Source organism: Dipteris shenzhenensis, chromosome 25 (assembly GCF_047967505.1).
Source record: "Dipteris shenzhenensis isolate YYH24624 ecotype China chromosome 25, Dip_SZ_1.0, whole genome shotgun sequence".
NCBI lineage: Eukaryota > Viridiplantae > Streptophyta > Polypodiopsida > Gleicheniales > Dipteridaceae > Dipteris > Dipteris shenzhenensis.
Window position 1 is genome coordinate 42,485,445 of NC_141620.1, and position 17,826 is coordinate 42,503,270.

Consider the following 17,826-nt stretch of genomic DNA (forward strand, 5'->3'; position numbering starts at 1 on the left):
AGCATGAGGTGTCCCTTTTTTATTGTTAGCCATGGTGGGATATTGTAATTCACCACGACTATGGGCCATGTCGACCAAGATGTCGAGCGTAACCCGAAAGGATTCACGCCGTCCATGGCTAGCCCAAGATGTAAGTTGCGTGGCTCTCTCGCAAAGTCCGGCCACTGATTATCTATGTGCTTCCAAGCCGCACAATCTGCAGGAATCCTCAATGTGTGATTAGTGGATCGATGAGATGCATGCCATGTCATCAACTCCGCTATGGATTTGCATCGAAACATGTGTTGTATTCTTGCAATGATGGGAAAGTGTCTTAAGACCTTTACCGGTATCCTCTCACCCTGCAAGTCATCTCTATATCGTTGTTCCCCACACTTTGGACAACTAGCCAAATCTCCATGCTCACGACGAAAGAGAATACAATCATTACGGCAAGCATGGATGGTATCATAATCCATACCCACCATTGTTAGCATCTTTTTCGCTTCATCTCTTGATGCGGGCATGGTATTTGGTGCAGGCAACATCTTTTGGAGCAACCTATGACAAAGACACTATCCAAATGATGATTCTCAAAACAAACAATATCCAAATAATGAGTCAATCAAATTAATGCAAGGGCTAACCTCATTAAGGCCGAGACACTTGTATCCGACCACCCATACTGTACTTGTAGATTCAAGATTGAGAGACAAGCACGTAGTTTAGACATCCTGGCACCCTCGTACAATTGTGTTGATTGCAACTCTCGCATTTTCACCTCAGACTCTGACATCACGTGTACGTGGGATGTAGTGCCCCTAAAAATGGAATCCATCATGTCGACCATACCCTCGTCGTCATCTGGGAGACTATAGTCTTGTTGAAAGTGAGAAGGTATATGTGTACCCTCGTCACCCTCGTCATCCTATCATAAGCTCATTCGTGTAAATAGAAGATCTTCTAATTCCGGGTATACAATAAGATTGCGAACTTAAATAGCTTTGACTTACCGATGATCCATCAACATGTGCAACACCAACGGGGGGTACTGGTTCCGGCTCCTCCCCATACATCCGCAAGTGGCGCATGATAATACGACGTTGATGTCGTACTTCTCGCTTGCAATGAGTGCAATGACAATATAACCTCTCCGTAAGCCACTTCGTGCTCCCGGGCGTTGGCGCATCATCGGATGAGCTTCCACTCGTCCCTTCCATCTACACTTATAAAACCAAAACATAAGCATGAAGAGGAGATGTACACAATTATGAGCATAGCATGTTTAATTTGAGCTTCTCTTGAGGCTATATAAAAAGAATGACATCGCTATATAGTAAGGATTGAAACAAAAAATCCTATATAGTAAGGCTATGTAGTAAGAGGAGATATTGACAATTATAGGCATAGCATGTTTGAGTCACAAGAGGCCTCATTAAAAAATAAACAGTAAGCGTCGCTATATAGCGACGCTCTGTTCCGTCGCTATATAGCGACGATTTTAATTGAAAGCGTCGCTATATAGCGACGTTTTCAATTAAAAACGTCGCTATATAGCGACGAATAAGCGTCGCTATATAGCGACGCCGTGGGTTAAAACCCGAAACGCCGAAACCCGCGGCGTTTTGCTCAAAGCTTTCCTAATCTCTCAAGTAAGCTCTCCAAAATCTCCTCCCACCTATTTTCACTGACCTCCCATCTATTCCAAGCAACCTCCTACCCTATTTCCCACTCCTCACCCTCCTCCTACCTCTTGTGCACCCTCTCTCTCCTTTTTCCCTCTTTGGTTTCCAGAAAGAAAGTTCTTCAAAAGGTGAGTTTCTTTCAACAATGTAGGTTGTTTGTTTGTTAGCTTTGGTTTTGTGAGTGTTTCTACTTGTATTGCTAAAGTTTTAAACTAGTTTTCATGCTTGATTAGAAAGGATTCAAACAAAAAACGAAATTTCAAGAAAGAAAGAAAGAAACTCACCTCTTCTTCCTGTATTTCTCTTCCTTCTCTTCCTTCTCTTCTCCTCAATCTCCTCCTTTCCTTGTCTCCTCAATCTTCTCTTTCCTTGTCTCCTTTCAAGAAGTTGCTTTTGTGATCTCCTCTTTCCACTAACATCTTATTTGAAAAAATGGGTTGTTTTCTCTCTTTTGTAGGGCCAGTCCACTACACCGAGAGGGACATAGTCTCTCTTTTGTGGGCCCAGTCCACTACACCGAGCGGGACATACTTTTACAGGTAAGTGCTTCCTCTTCTTTCCATTTAAGCTTTTTGTTATTTGCATTGGCCTGCAGCTAGCGCCTTAAGCGCTAGCTGCAGTGATGGGCGTAGGAACCCTCTCTTCCCCCTTCTCTTTTTCTCATTTTCCCCCTTCTCTTTTTTCCCTCTTCTCTTATTCTCTCTTTCCCCCTCTCTCTTTTCCCTTCTCTCTTTCCTTTCCCCCTTATTCTCTATTTCCGCATCCCTCTTATTCTCTTATGCTTATGCTTCTCTCATTCCCCCTTCTCTATTTCCCCCTTCTCTCATTCGCATAAGCTTCTCTCATTCTCTTTTTCCGCATAACCATAAGCATGAGCTTATGCTTATGCTTATGCATAAGCTCATGCTTATGCTCATTCATGAGCATGAGCTTATGCGTAAGTTTTCGCATAAGCTCCTTCTCTCACTCCGCATAAGCTCCTTCTCTATTTTCGCATGAGCATGAGCTTATGCGTAAGTTTCCGCATAAGCTTATGCGAAAATAGAGAATGAGAGAAGCTTATGCTTCTCTCATTCTCTTTTTCCGCATAAGCTCCTTCTCTCATTCCGCATAAGCTCCTTCTCTATTTCCGCATGAGCATAAGCATGAGCTTATGTTTATGCTTATGCTTATGCTTATGCATAAGCATAAGCATAAGCTCATGCTTATGCTCATTCATGAGCATGAGCTTATGCGTAAGTTTCCGCATAAGCTCCTTCTCTCATTCTGCATAAGCTCCTTCTCTATTTCCGCATGAGCATAAGCATGAGCTTATGCTTATGCTTATGCTTATGCGCAAGTTTCCGCAAGAGCTTATGCGCAAGTTTCTGCAAGAGCTTATGCGCAAGTTTCCGCAAGAGCTTATGCGCAAGTTTCCGCAAGTTTCCACATGAGCTCCTTCTCTTATTCCGCATAAGCTCCTTCTCTTTTTCCGCATAAGCTCCTTCTCTATTTCCGCATGAGCATAAGCATGAGTTTCCGCAAGTTTCCGCAAGTTTCCGCAAGTTTCCGCAAGCATAAGCATAAGCATAAGCATAAGCTCATGCTTATGCTCATGCATGAGCATGAGCTTATGCGCAAGTTTCCGCAAGAGCTTATCCGCAGGTTTCCGCAAGTGCTCCTTCTCTTTTTCCGCATAAGCTCCTTCTCTTTTTCCGCATGAGCATAAGCATGAGCTTATGCTTATGCTTATGCATGAGCATAAGCATAAGCTCATGCTTATGCTCATTCATGAGCATGAGCTTATGCGTAAGTTTCCGCAAGAGCTTATGCGGAAATAGAGAATGAGCATAAGCTCCTTCTCTCATTCCGCATAAGCTCCTTCTCTATTTCCGCATGAGCATAAGCATGAGCTTATGCTTATGCTTATGCTTATGCTTATGCATAAGCATAAGCATAAGCTCATGCTTATGCTCATTCATGAGCATGAGCTTATGCGTAAGTTTCCGCATAAGCTCCTTCTCTTATTCCGCATAAGCTCCTTCTCTTTTTCCGCATAAGCTCCTTCTCTATTTCCGCATGAGCATAAGCATGAGTTTCCGCAAGTTTCTGCAAGTTTCCGCAAGCATAAGCATAAGCATAAGCATAAGCTCATGCTTATGCTCATGCATGAGCATGAGCTTATGTGCAAGTTTCCGCAAGAGCTTATCCGCAAGTTTCCGCAAGTGCTCCTTCTCTTTTTCCGCATAAGCTCCTTCTCTTTTTCCGCATGAGCATAAGCATGAGCTTATGCTTATGCTTATGCATAAGCATAAGCATAAGCTCATGCTTATGCTCATTCATGAGCATGAGCTTATGCGTAAGTTTCCGCAAGAGCTTATGCGGAAATAGAGAATGAGAGAAGCATATGCTTCTCTCATTCTCTTTTTCCGCATAAGCTCCTTCTCTATTTCCACATGAGCATAAGCATGAGCTTATGCTTATGCTTATGCATAAGCATATGCATAAGCATAAGCATAAGCTCATGCTTATGCTCATGCGGAAATAGAGAAGGAGCTTATGCGGAATGAGAGAAGGAGCTTGTCATGAGCTTATGCGCAAGTTTCCGCAAGAGCTTATGCGCAAGTTTCCGCAAGTTTCCGCAAGCATAAGCATAATCATAAGCATAAGCTAATGCTTATGCTCATGCAAGTTTCCGCAAGTTTCCGCATGAGCTCCTTCTCTTATTCCGCATAAGCTCCTTCTCTTTTTCCGCATAAGCTCCTTCTCTATTTCCGCATAAGCATGAGCTTATGCTTATGCTTATGCATAAGCATAAGCATAAGCTCATGCTTATGCTCATTCATGAGCATGAGCTTATGCGGAAGTTTCCGCAAGAGCTTATGCGGAAATAGAGAATGAGAGAAGCATATGCTTCTCTCATTCTCTTTTTCCGCATAAGCTCCTTCTCTCATTCCGCATAAGCTCCTTCTCTATTTCCGCATGAGCATAAGCATGAGCTTATGCTTATGCTTATGCTTATGCGCAAGTTTCTGCAAGAGCTTATGCGCAAGTTTCCGCAAGTGCTTATGCGCAAGTTTCCGCAAGAGCTTATGCGCAAGTTTCCGCAAGTTTCCGCATGAGCTCCTTCTCTTATTCCGCATAAGCTCTTTCTCTTTTTCCGCATAAGCTCCTTCTCTATTTCTGCATGAGCATAAGCATGAGTTTCCGCAAGTTTCCGCAAGTTTCCGCAAGCATAAGCATAAGCATAAGCATAAGCTCATGCTTATGCTCATGCATGAGCATGAGCTTATGCGCAAGTTTCCGCAAGAGCTTATCCGCAAGTTTCCGCAAGTGCTCCTTCTCTTTTTCCGCATAAGCTCCTTCTCTTTTTCCGCATGAGCATAAGCATGAGCTTATGCTTATGCTTATGCATGAGCATAAGCATAAGCTCATGCTTATGCTCATTCATGAGCATGAGCTTATGCGTAAGTTTTCGCAAGAGCTTATGCGGAAATAGAGAATGAGAGAAGCATATGCTTCTCTCATTCTCTTTTTCCGCATAAGCTCCTTCTCTCATTCCGCATAAGCTCCTTCTCTATTTCCGCATGAGCATAAGCATGAGCTTATGCTTATGCTTATGCTTATGCATAAGCATAAGCTCATGCTTATGCTCATTCATGAGCATGAGCTTATGCGTAAGTTTCTGCATAAGCTCCTTCTCTTATTCCACATAAGCTCCTTCTCTTTTTCCGCATAAGCTCCTTCTCTATTTCCGCATGAGCATAAGCATGAGTTTCCACAAGTTTCCGCAAGTTTCCGCAAGTTTCTGCAAGCATAATCATAAGCATAAGCATAAGCTCATGCCTATGCTCATGCATGAGCATGAGCTTATGCGCAAGTTTCCGCAAGAGCTTATCCGCAAGTTTCCGCAAGTGCTCCTTCTCTTTTTCCGCATAAGCTCCTTCTCTTTTTCCGCATGAGCATAAGCATGAGCTTATGCTTATGCTTATGCATAAGCATAAGCATAAGCTCATGCTTATGCTCATTCATGAGCATGAGCTTATGCGTAAGTTTCCGCAAGAGCTTATGCGGAAATAGAGAATGAGAGAAGCATATGCTTCTCTCATTCTCTTTTTCCGCATAAGCTCCTTCTCTCATTCCGCATAAGCTCCTTCTCTATTTCCGCATGAGCATAAGCATGAGCTTATGCTTATGCTTATGCATAAGCATATGCATAAGCATATGCATAAGCTCATGCTTATGCTCATGCGGAAATAGAGAAGGAGCTTATGCGGAATGAGAGAAGGAGCTTGTCATGAGCTTATGGGCAAGTTTCCACAAGAGCTTATGCGCAAGTTTCCGCAAGAGCTTATGCGCAAGTTTCCGCAAGTTTCCGCAAGTTTCCGCAAGCATAAGCATAAGCTAATGCTTATGCTCATGCAAGTTTCCGCAAGTTTCCGCATGAGCTCCTTCTCTTATTCCGCATAAGCTCCTTCTCTTTTTCCGCATAAGCTCCTTCTCTATTTCCGCATGAGCATGAGCTTATGCGTAAGTTTCTGCAAGAGCTTATGCGGAAATAGAGAATGAGAGAAGCATATGCTTCTCTCATTCTCTATTTCCCACTCTATTTCCCACTCTATTTCCCCCTTCTCTCATTTCCCCCTTCTCTCATTCTCTATTTTCCCTCATCTCTTTCCCTTTCTCTCATTCTCTAATTCCTCATTCTCATTCTTTTCTTTCCTTTACATCTTCTTTCCCTCTTATCTTTCCCTCTTCTTTCCCTCTTTCCTTTCCCTCTTTCCTTTCCCTCTTCTTTCCTTTCCCTCTTCTTTCTTCTTGCCTATGCCTATGCCTATGAGAATGCTCATGTTTGTTTATTTGTTTTTTGTTTTCGTGTTTGTGTCTATGTTAGACATGGGATCACGTCGCTCATCGGACGAGTACGGACAGCCTCGCAGGAGGAGAGCTCACGATCTATATGCTCCAGAGGACTTTGATTCCTCTCAGGCGACTACCCCGAGGACTACCCCTGGTCCGACTCCTCTCGGTCCTAGCACTGTGACTACCCCTGGTCCGACCCCTCTTCCACGTAGCACTGCGACTACCCCTCAGGGGACTCCTTTGCTAGCCGCGCATGGCTTTGTTGGGACTCCCGACGAGTTTGTAGCGCAGATGAGCGATGAGGAGGCAGCGAGATTCTTCTCTCTGCTCTCTCAGAGGACCTCCACAATTCCTTCCCCTACACCGACGGGTGGACGTATGGCCCAGCCATCCCCTCGCGCCCCTTCGACCGCGGGATCATCACCTGCGCATGCCTCCCGTAAGGGAAGGAAGAGTAGGATGGGCGGCTCATGTTGTGCTGACTCAGGAGATGTAGACGAGTCAGCACACTCACGCTCCTTTAGGTCTCCACTTGGTCCGGAGACACAGTATCAGTCAGGTCCCTTTCCCTCTCCTACTCCCACAGCTACTCCTCGATCCGGAAGCGGTCGCGCAGCTTCCACTCCTTCAGACTCTGCTACCGTCAGTCCCCCTTACTCATCAGGGGATCTCTCCTATCAAATCACATCTGCCGAAGAGATAATAGAAGACAAAAAGGGCAAAGCAGTGATGGCCGCCATGAGGCGGTTGATGAGTCATCACTTCAAGAGCGGCATAAATATCGATTGGCGGTATCAAGATGGCCAAAAGAAGCAGGCGGTGATCGATGAGTTAAAACAAAGATATCCTAATCCGCCAAATGTGGAGTTTAATAATAGTTATATGCTCGAGCGCATGGGTTTGGTCCTAAAGCATCGCAAATCAACCATGCGTACTTCCATTACAAAGGGGTTGGCTAAACCCAGCTGGGCAGACAAAGCTGATTGGAAGTACTTCAAGAAGCAACATAGGGACCATCCTGAAATGTTCGAGGGTCAGCGGAGGGCTGCGAAGAGACGGCTGGATGTCGTAGGTACTTCGCACTTTGGTGCAGGCGGACGGTATGCGTTCGAGGCAACCGTGGTAAGTTTACTTCTTTCCATTTAATGTATTGTTCTATTTGTTTTACTTACATATTACATGCACTTTAGCTAACTCTAACTCTCGTAAATTGGATCCACAGCAAGCTGCGATGGGTCGTCTTCCTACGGATGCAGAGACGTGGCGCGCATTTCGGATAGGAACCAAGCCGTGGTTCATTGAGCAAGAGGCAATGGGAGCGACAGTCGATTGGGCTGAGGTGGCTGCTCGCACGGTATAAGTTTACTCCTGCTTGTAATCTCACTTTTTAATTTAAGTTCCAATCTAATTTTCGATTTATATGGTTCACTCTCAGGGTCAAAGCTCAAGCGTCCCATCATCAGAGACGAGCGATCAACAGGGGCAAGGATCGGACGCAGGTGCCGATGACGAAGGAGAAGACGCAGGTGTCGGGGACGAGGGAGAAGATGCAGGTGCCGAGGACCAGGGAACAGCCCAACAAGACGATTCGGATTCGGATTCGGATTAGTAGTGGTAGTAGCATTTTTCATATCCGCTCGTTAGAGCCATTTTGTATCGCCCTTTCACAGGGTAATTTTGTTTCAAACACAGTTGTATATGTATATGCATTTCTTCCTCATCGTTCACAAGAACAATTTTGTATCACCCTGCAAGCAAGGGAAATTTTGTTATAAAAAACTTTCTTTTGTAATTACAAAAAAAAAAAAGGGTTAGTGGGGCTAAACAGGGCCAAAAGGAAGCCCTGTTTAGCCCCACTAACCTTTTTTTTTACCTTCTGTTAATCGTCGCTATATAGCGACGTTTACCAGTGTCGCTATATAGCGACGATTAATAGAGTCGCTATATAGCGACGTTTTTATCGTCGCTATATAGCGACGTTTACATCGTCGCTATATAGCGACGATTGACAGCGTCGCTATATAGTGACGGTTTATAGCGACGCTCCTTTTCCGACGATTTTAACGACTTTTATAGCGACCTTTGCGCCCGTGAAAAAAAAAAAATTTAATGTAAAAAGCGTCGGTATTTCCGTCGGAAAATGGCCTATGCCTTGTAGTGAAAAACCGCGAAGAAGGAGATAGAGGAGTCATCCATACGTCCTCTGCGATCACCAGTGGGATGCCACGGGGGGTGAACTGTCCCAGCCAGCGGGCGTCACTAGGCATGAGGACTTGAGGCTCAGGTGGAACCAACCAATCAGCTGGGATCGCGCCGTCGATCTCCGTGCGTCTCACCTGGGCTCCACGTGCACCTCCAGCTGCGTCTGCAAGATCAGCCGTCTCCAGATGTCTGTACATATCCCTCCAAACTCGAAGGGACCGGGCTGGCCCCCTCATCCAGCCATCCCACCTGATATGTGATCTCTCCCCCAACTGAAGGCCCTCGGCATCTCTGACCTGACCGTTCCAGATAAGCGGCTGGTGATCGATCTCCTCCTGACAGCTAGGAGGGGACTGAATGAGACTGAGGCGGAGCAACTCCAAACCATGAGGAGGCTATGAACGAGTGGGGAACGGGGGTGAGTGAGCGGGGCGGAAGTGAAGATCCACCTGAGGGACGGTAGCCACTCTCCACCTCGGCGCGGGACACAAGAACCGATTCCCTGCTGAAGTAACATCTTCCACGTCTGCCCCCCCGGGGTCAAACCGCGGATGACAAGCTTGCCTAACAAGGCCTGACTCTGAAGCTCTGGATCGATGACCCCCAGGCCACCCTCAGCCTACGGAAGAATGACTGTCTGCCAAGCAACCCTGGCTCTGGTATCTCTGGGACCATCCTCCCCGGACCAAAGGAAGTTCCGAACCAGCCCCCTGAGCTGTGCCACGCTGGATCTCGAGAAACACCAGCAGGAAGCCAAATACCAAGCCGTGGCTAGGAGGACCTGGTTAACTACCAGGGCACGACCTGCAAGGGAAAGCTTAGCAGTGCTCCAGAAAGCCAGCTTTCGTCGGATGGAGTCTAGCACCGAGAGAAACTGCTGAGCTGGCGTGATGTCTAGGCCAACCTGAAAACGAAGGTATCTAGCTGTCTGTCCCCGTGGGATCCATCTGAAACCCAAAAACCTCCCCCACTGAGAACACGCCTCGGGGTCTGTGAGAAAACTAACTGATTTGTTCCAGTTGATTTTCGCAGCAGCGGTCGAGCAGAAGACCTCCAGGGCCATCCGCACCCTCTCTAGCATCCTCTCATTGTCCTAGACATACAGGGCTGTATCATCTGTGTACTCCGAGTCCAAAAGCTCCGTGTCCTCCTGGAGTGGAAGGCGAACACCCCTGATCCCTGTAGACCTCACCCGAAGGTAGTAAGTCATAGCCTCGGTGAAGAAGAGAAACAGGTAAGGAGCAAGGGGGCAGCCCTGACGCACTGATCTCTCCAAGCTAAAGCGCTCACCCATCCTGCCTCCAATGATGACCCTACTAGAAGCTGTCCTGTACAAAGCTGAGATACCCTGAATCCAACCTGCTGGGAAACCTAGCCGCTCCAGAGTCCCCTCCAAAAAGGACCAGTCCACTAGATCGTAGGCCTTCTCAAAGTCGAGAAGTAGAATGGCAAGGTGTGATCCGCTGTGTTGAGCCCACTCCACCGCCTCTGAAAAGGTGAAGACATTATCCAGGATACTGCAATCCTGGACAAAGCCTGTCTGAGTGTCATGGATGAGGTCTGGGAGTAGAGGCCAAACTCTGGCGCTGATCATCTTGGCGTGGACTTTGTAGGCAGTGGTAAGGAGAGTGATCGGGCGCCACTGACGGATCTTCTGTCTATCTCCTCCCGTCGGGATGAGGCAAATCAGTCCCGAGGAAAGGCTCTCTGGCATCTGACCGCTGCTGAAAATCCTCTGCAGAGCTGCAAGGAGGGGCTGATGGATCTGGTCCCAGAAGGAGGTGAAGAATGCCCGGGATAGCCCATCCTCACCTGGGCATTTCTGTCCATCGATGGCCATCAAGGCCTCCAACATCTCATCCATGGTGAACGGTGCCAACAATGTCGCCTGCATGCTAGGCTGGACCAGGGATGGAGTGTGCCTCCACACCTCCTCACGGGCACGTCGAGTACGAGGGCAAGCGGCTCCTGCTGGAAGAGGGTCCTGTAGAAGTCAGTGGCCAACCCCAAGACCTCCCCCGGATCCGTAACGATGTGACCATCTGCTGTCCTGAGACTCCGAAGCTGATCACCTGCAGCTCTCTGGCCATGCATCCTGAAGAACTCCCTGCACATCCGGTCACCCTTCCGGGCCCAGAAGGAGAGAGAGGCGTGATAGGAAAACTCTGAGCGACGCTGGAGTGTCTCCTCCAGAAGGGCTCTGGCTCGAAGGGCCTGGATCCGAAGCTCCTCCGAGCCCGGGGAAGCCTGCTGGAGTCACTGAATGGAGGCGAGGTCCCTCCGAAGAGCTCTCTCTCTGCCCCACCAATCCTGTCGAACTTGTAGGGCTGCGAGCTGGAAGATCTGGCTGGACTCCTGCAAAGCCTGCGCCACCGAGCCAACCAGATCCACGCACTCGTTCCAGTCTCTATCCCAAAGACTACAAATACTGCTGCGCACATCCTCCCTCGAGAAAATGGAGTCAGGAATCCGGCCTGAGCGGGGGGAAGGGACTGAGCTGCCGAATCTAATGATAAGAACACAGGCGCATGGTCGGACAGTGTCGTCCCTGGAACTATACCCGCCTGACCGCCTCTGCCGACACTAACATAAAATCTATCCAGCCTCTCCAGGAGTCTGCCTCCTTCCCTGCGGAAGCCCCACGAAAAGTCCAAGCTCCCGTGCCAGCGTCGGAAGGACGGGTCTCGCCAACTATCCCTTCCTCCTGTCGCAAAGATAAAAGAGTCCCAAGCTGACTGCTCTACCTGAGACATACCTGTAAACTCTGGTCCTCTGCCTTGCTGGTCCTCCAAGGTCTCCAGATTGTTGAAGTCACCTCCAACAATCCAGGAATCCATGTCTGGGAGAATCCCTGTAAGTGTCCTCCAGAAGGTGGCTCTACAACGGAGATCTGTGGGAGCATAAATGTTGAGGACTCCAACTCTGGATCCCTCCAGTTCCAGGCCTACCCAAAGGGCACGGCCTGGTATCAGTGTGCCATGACCGAAAACTCCCTGGGCTAGCTGCTCGCCCACGGAGGTACAAACACCACCACTCCTCCCCAGTGCGCCAATCGAGGGCTCCCAATAAGTGTGAGAACATCCAGGGAGAATCTTCCCGCATCTGCGGGAGTGAGCCGTAGAAAGCTTGTGCTCTTGGAGCAGAAGTACATCCAAACGACCTATCACTGCTGGCTGAAGTTCCTGTCTCAAAATGAGCTTCCTAGGACCACGGGTTCCAGAAGAGTGAAACCCGTTCACATTCCAGGAAACGAGGTGTAGGCTCATGGTGAGGCCTGGGAGGCTGCGAACAGCTGTCTGCTCGCGGTCGAAGTCGAAGAAGAAGCTGACATCTCGGAGTGGAGGCGCTGACGCTTATGGGAAGGTTTGGAGGGGGAGGCAGGGTCATCCTGCCCGTCCTTCAACACCTTCAGCAAAGGCAAGAGGCCTTTGGTACCATGAACGAAAGCTTTCTCGAGCCAGCTCGAGATCTCTGAGGTGGTCATGCCGTAGAAAGCGCGGAGTTTCTGAGGGGTCCAACCTCTGACATCTTGGGGGAGGGGCCAAGACAGGGGGGCCCTGAGGATCACAATCAGTCTAAAGCATTTGGCGGCGCAACGCCACCACAGGCGCACGTCACCCTCGAACCACTGAGTCTCGAGAAGCCGCCCACCGGACGGGCCAAACCTGAGCATGTGTCTGCTCGCTGAGAGCCTCCCAAACCGAGTCGTCTGTCCAGGTCTCGATGCCATCGCTAAGGAACGTGAAAGCAAAGCTAGGGCCATCCCTGGGGGCCAAGGCAGCTATCTTCCCATCCGCCCCTTTGCGGAGCAGGAAGATACTGATGTCAAGGCAAGCAGGGAAAGTCTCGAGGTCGGCCACATCCAAGTAGTCCCAGGGGCCAGATCTGTAAAAGTCACGGGGGAGCTCTCTCTCCTGAAGCTGAGGCCCGTCGGAGTCTGCTATTGAAGGGCTAGCGGACAGAGAAGCCTGCTCCGGTGAAGGTGTAGACTCAAGGTGTCCTGCCAGCGGAGGGGGAGGGGGAGGAGGCTGGGGAATAGGCAACACAGACTCCTCAGGGGCGACTAGTGGAGGAGGAGGGGGGGGAGCGGGGGCAGCCCTCGGCTGAGGAACCGTCGGTGCAACTAGCTCTGCGGGAGAGCTGAAAGAGGCGGGGGGGGAGGAGGGATGGGGATGCATCTGGAACTGGGGCTGAGAAGGAGGGGGAGAAGACTGAGGAGGACAAGGAGGGGGCTGAAGCTGCGGGTCGGGAGAAATGGGGTGCAGATGGGGGATGGCCTGGGGTTGAATGGGGAGAGGCTGGGGAGAGGAGGAGAGGGGGACCTGAGTCTGTGGAGGGCGGGCTACCGTTGAAGAAGATGCTCTCCGAGGTCCCTGGGGCGGCTGCCTGTCAGGTCTCTGAGGTGCAGCTGCAGGTCGGGTAACCTCAGCCTCTCAGCCTTTATCAGAAATCTTCTTGTTCTTTCCTCTTTTCCTTCTAACCTCAGTCCAGCCGCCAGCTAACTCTGGTCCGGGCTCCGGCTGCCTCTGCTCCTCCTGGCGTGGCTGCCCGGAGGGGGGGGGAGGGGGCGGAGAGGGGGGGGCGGGGGGGTCGAGAAGAGCTGGTGAAGCGTGGACAAACAGCCGCCAGGTACCCGAAGCCGTGACACCTCAAACACTGCCCTGGCTGTCCGGTGACTACCATGCTCTGGGTGATGGACTCAGGGGGCTCCTGTCGTAGTCACCGCATCGGCGAAAGTATCGTGCATAACCCATCCAAAGTGGGAGCCCAGGTCCCTGACAATCGGCCGTAGCTCAGTAGCAAGACCTGGAAAAACTAGCGTCACTGGATGACGAGGTATACGGAACCGAGCATCAAAATCCGCTGCGCTAAATCCACAGTACCACGGGACTATCATGACAATCTTTCCATCCACAATCATGGGGGAGCCAGCAATCAGGTTTCTCGCCGCTTTCGCATTGGAGAGTTTGAGCCAAAAGATGCCCCTTCCCATAAGGGCCACCTCCTCAATATGGCCGTCCTCTAGCATGAGGGTGGACTGGAGCCAGTCCCTGATGGCTGATCTGGAGGGGGAATGTCCAATGACTCTGCCATAAACAGAGGTAAGGGCAAAGTCATTGGCAACCTCCTGAACCCGAGATGATTGTTGCTCTTTCAGGATGACGCGGTAGGCATCTGGAGAGGGAGGGTCCGTCTGGGCCTCCGGTTCCGGGCAAGGGGCCACCATACGCCAAGACGAACTGCGAGGCTTCCGATGAGGAAAAGGCTGCCACCCAAAAAGGGGGGGGGGGGGGTAGATGCGGGAGGATGGAGCCTGGGTTTGGCGGGAAGGGTGGAGGGCGGGGGGCAGAGGAAGCGGGATGGGGGGGTAGGAAGCGGAGATGGCGCGGGGTGGAGGAGTGGGGGCGGGGATCGGGGGCGGTGGAGAGGAGGCTGGAGTGGAAGCGGGGGCGGGGGAGAGGCAGAGTGGGGCGAGAGGCGGACGGGGGGTGGGAAAAAAAAAAAAAGGGGCCGGGGGGGCGGAGAGCGAGAAGGGGAGACGGGGGTGAAATGGAGGGGGGGCGGTGAGGCGAAAGGGGGTGAGGGCGGGGGGCGAGGGGTGGGTGGGCGGAGCAGGAGGCGGGGGGGTGTGAGTGGAGCGGAAGCGGGGAGGAGGGGTGGAGCAGAGGGGCAAGGGGAGAGACGGAGCGGGGGGGGGTGAGCGTGGCGAGGGGGGGCGGAGCGAGGTGGGGAGGGTGAGGCGGGGTGAAGGGGTGAGAGGGGGTGAGGCGGGGTTGCGAGGAGGGTGAGCGGAGGTGCAAGGGGGGGTGAGGCGGAGGTGAGCGGGGATGGCGAGGGAGGGCGCAGCAGCAGCGAGTGAGGTTGAGGTGAGGGGAGGTAGAGGTACGGAGGGGGAGGGGGAAGCTCGCAAGAGCTTTAGTTCGAGAACAACACCTCCGGAGTTGGCCCTGATCAGCCTCAGCTTTTGGCCTTCAGTTCATCCTGTTAGAAGAAATTTCTCCTTGATTATATGCAGAAGCCGGTCTATCGCCAAGGCTCTAGAGCTCAAATGGAATGCTCGAAGACAAACAATCTATATTTAACAATAGAACAAGCCATTTTAGTATTCTCGACTGTCGGAGCGCGTGTATAGAGGCATCTGAGGGCGCATCTACAGGCGCGTCTATATGCACGTCTGGGTTGTTACAGACACACACAGATGCGTATGTAAACGCTCACACAGACGCTCTGTTAAACGGAGTTTTAAACGAATTGTTAGACGCGCTTTTAGACGCGCTGTTGGACGGACTGTTAGACGCGCTGGCAGACGTGCTTTTTAACGCACTGTTAGACGGATTGATGAACGGACTGTTAGATGGATTGATGAACGGACTGTTAAACGCTCTATTAGACGCGTTTATAGACGCGAAGATTAGATGGGTCTATAGACGCGCTCTGACAGAGCCTCTTTTTTTTTTCCCCTTTTTTTTCCCCCTTTCTTCTCAGCTCCCAAAGTAATAGATTTGTTTATTTTTTTCCAGTTTAACATGTGGGGAGGAAGTGCTTCTAGCTCACCTGATCCGCAGGAATCGATATGGAAGGATTTATATAACATTTTAGGGCACCCTCCTAGTCCTGCGGAGTTATACGATACATGACGGGTACCCTTAACACTCCCCAGGAGTCGGCACTACAGACTCCAAGCCACCCCACACCGGCTGAGATCACCCCAGCGGAGTCCCCATAGCCATCTTATGCCCCGTCTTATGCCCCTTCCCCCGTACCGTCTTATGCCCCTTCCCCCATGCCGTCTTATGTCCCTTCTGCCATCCCGTCTTATGCCCCTTCCCCCATGCCGTCAGGAGGTCCTTCTGCCTCGGCGAGCCGTCGACGTACTCCCCAGCCATCGAGACTCGGTTCTCCAGCTATGAGTGGTCAACATAGTCCCGTGCAGTCCCCAGCTACGAGTGGCCAACGTACGAGCTCGACACGACAGGGTGGCAGGCGTAGTAGCAAGGAGAGCGATGGCGGATGCATGGCACAGTGCTTTGGGCCATGTGGCGATGAGGAGGATGATGATTCAGATGATTTAGACGTGCCTCTGGGTGATGGTACGATTTATTATGACATCACTCAGACAGGAGGCATCTTGATGGATGCGTGGGGGAAGGACATCATGGCCTTCATGCGCTCTGTAATTGCTAACAATTACAGAGATTGCTTTATCCACTATAAAGACCACCCAAAGAGGTTGGCTGATGAGACCCTCGCTACTGTTCGCTCTAGGTATCCTAACCCCCCCAATCGCCAGTTCACAGATAAATGGGGGAAGTCAAAGATTGTTACAATACTTAGCAATAAAAGATCTTTCCTTAAGAGGCAGGCACTAGCGGAGCTTGCCAGACTTGAGGCAGGTCAACCTCCAAGGGGCCTGCCCCACACCGCTCAGAAGCGTGAGTGGAAGAAGGCAATGAAGTCAGCGAGGGAGGAGCCCAGTCTGCAGCACGTGGAGGCACGGAGGATCCAGATGGAGGAATATGGGAGCGCGCATTTTGGAGCAGGGGGTGTTGAATCATGGGAGGCCCAATTTGTAAGTATCGATCTCAAATTATATTGCTTATGTAGTTTATTAGGAGGTTGGTTGTTTCTTTGTACTAATCCCTCCACAAAGTGTATCGCGGTCATGCAGCTTGAGATCGTGGGTAGATACCCTACTCCAGTGGAGACAGCCTACCACCGCCACCATCGCAGAGGAGATACATGGAGGCACTTCTATGATGACGGGTTGATTACTGAGGAGCAGTATACCCGAGCTACTGGATAGGCCCCCCAGGTATTTGAAAGTAATTAAATAATGCCAAAATTATAAGTAAAGATTTGATTTTTCATACATTGATATATGTTGTCCCTTGTTTACAGGCCACCCCTGCACAAGACGACGAGGAAGACGAGGAAGGAGGTGCAGAAGGGAGCGCAGAAGGCAGCACAGAAGGGAGCGTGGAAGGCAGCGAGGATTAGTCGTAGAAGTAGTGCTACTATTCTTTTTTGTACTTAAAGCCATTGGCTTGGCTTCGTGCCTCTTGTATATAGACTCCTCTTATTTTTTGTACTTGAAGCCACATGACATGGCTTAGCTTCCTTATTTTTTGTACTTGGAGCCACATGACGTGGCTTAGCTTCGTGCTATATGTATATACAAGCACTTTTTGAGCTTTCAATTTTATTGCATTTTGGAGTTGTAATATTTTATTTGGAATTGTAATTAAAATGCGGTTGGCTGTAAGAATTGAATTACAGAATGTGGATATGGGATTCTTATAACTATATAGCATACACAACATACACAGTATTCTGTAAAATTTTTTTTTAAAAAAAAAAGGCGCGTCTATCAGTGCGTTTAAAAACGCGTTTATATTCACGTCTATCTATTCGATTTGCATCTATACGTGCGTCTATAAAAGCGTGTATAAGCGTGTCTATTTACGCGTGTCTGTGCGCATCTATACGCGCGTAAGTCTGATATATAGATGCGCAATTAGATGCGGGTCTCCTGACGTGCAAATAGACGCGCCCGTAAGTTTTTTATTTAGTTCATGAAACGCGTCTGTGCACGCGTCTATGGGTGCTTTGTCTTGTTGTGTTGGATCAAAACGATCCGGATGAAAAACCACCTATATTGAAGATGGGTGCCAAATGTTGTCAATTATATATATATCAATGGACTTTAAAAATGAAAGCTTCAAATAATTAAATCATTAGTATGCACCTGCTCACAGTGCTCAAGAAGAACAAAAGTATCACTTTCATTGGTCCAATGTTTGGTGGAGTCTATTGCAAAGAGACCGCTACTATCTTTTCTCACTGTCGCATGGGGACCATTGTAAGTAGTTCTAAACCATTTTACATCAAGAATGAAAATAGTAAATCGTCTGAAATCAATTTCATAGATGTCGCATATGGTTCCAACAATAATCCAACTGTGAGGAGAAAAGATTGGTATCCGAAGCACTTGCTCAGCTATCTTGTGTGAAGTTAGCCATGACTCCACAATCATACATGACTCTCTTTGAATCGATGCGTTCCACGTGAAAATGTCATCCATATGACCATAATGTACTATACTTTTTGTACTGTAATA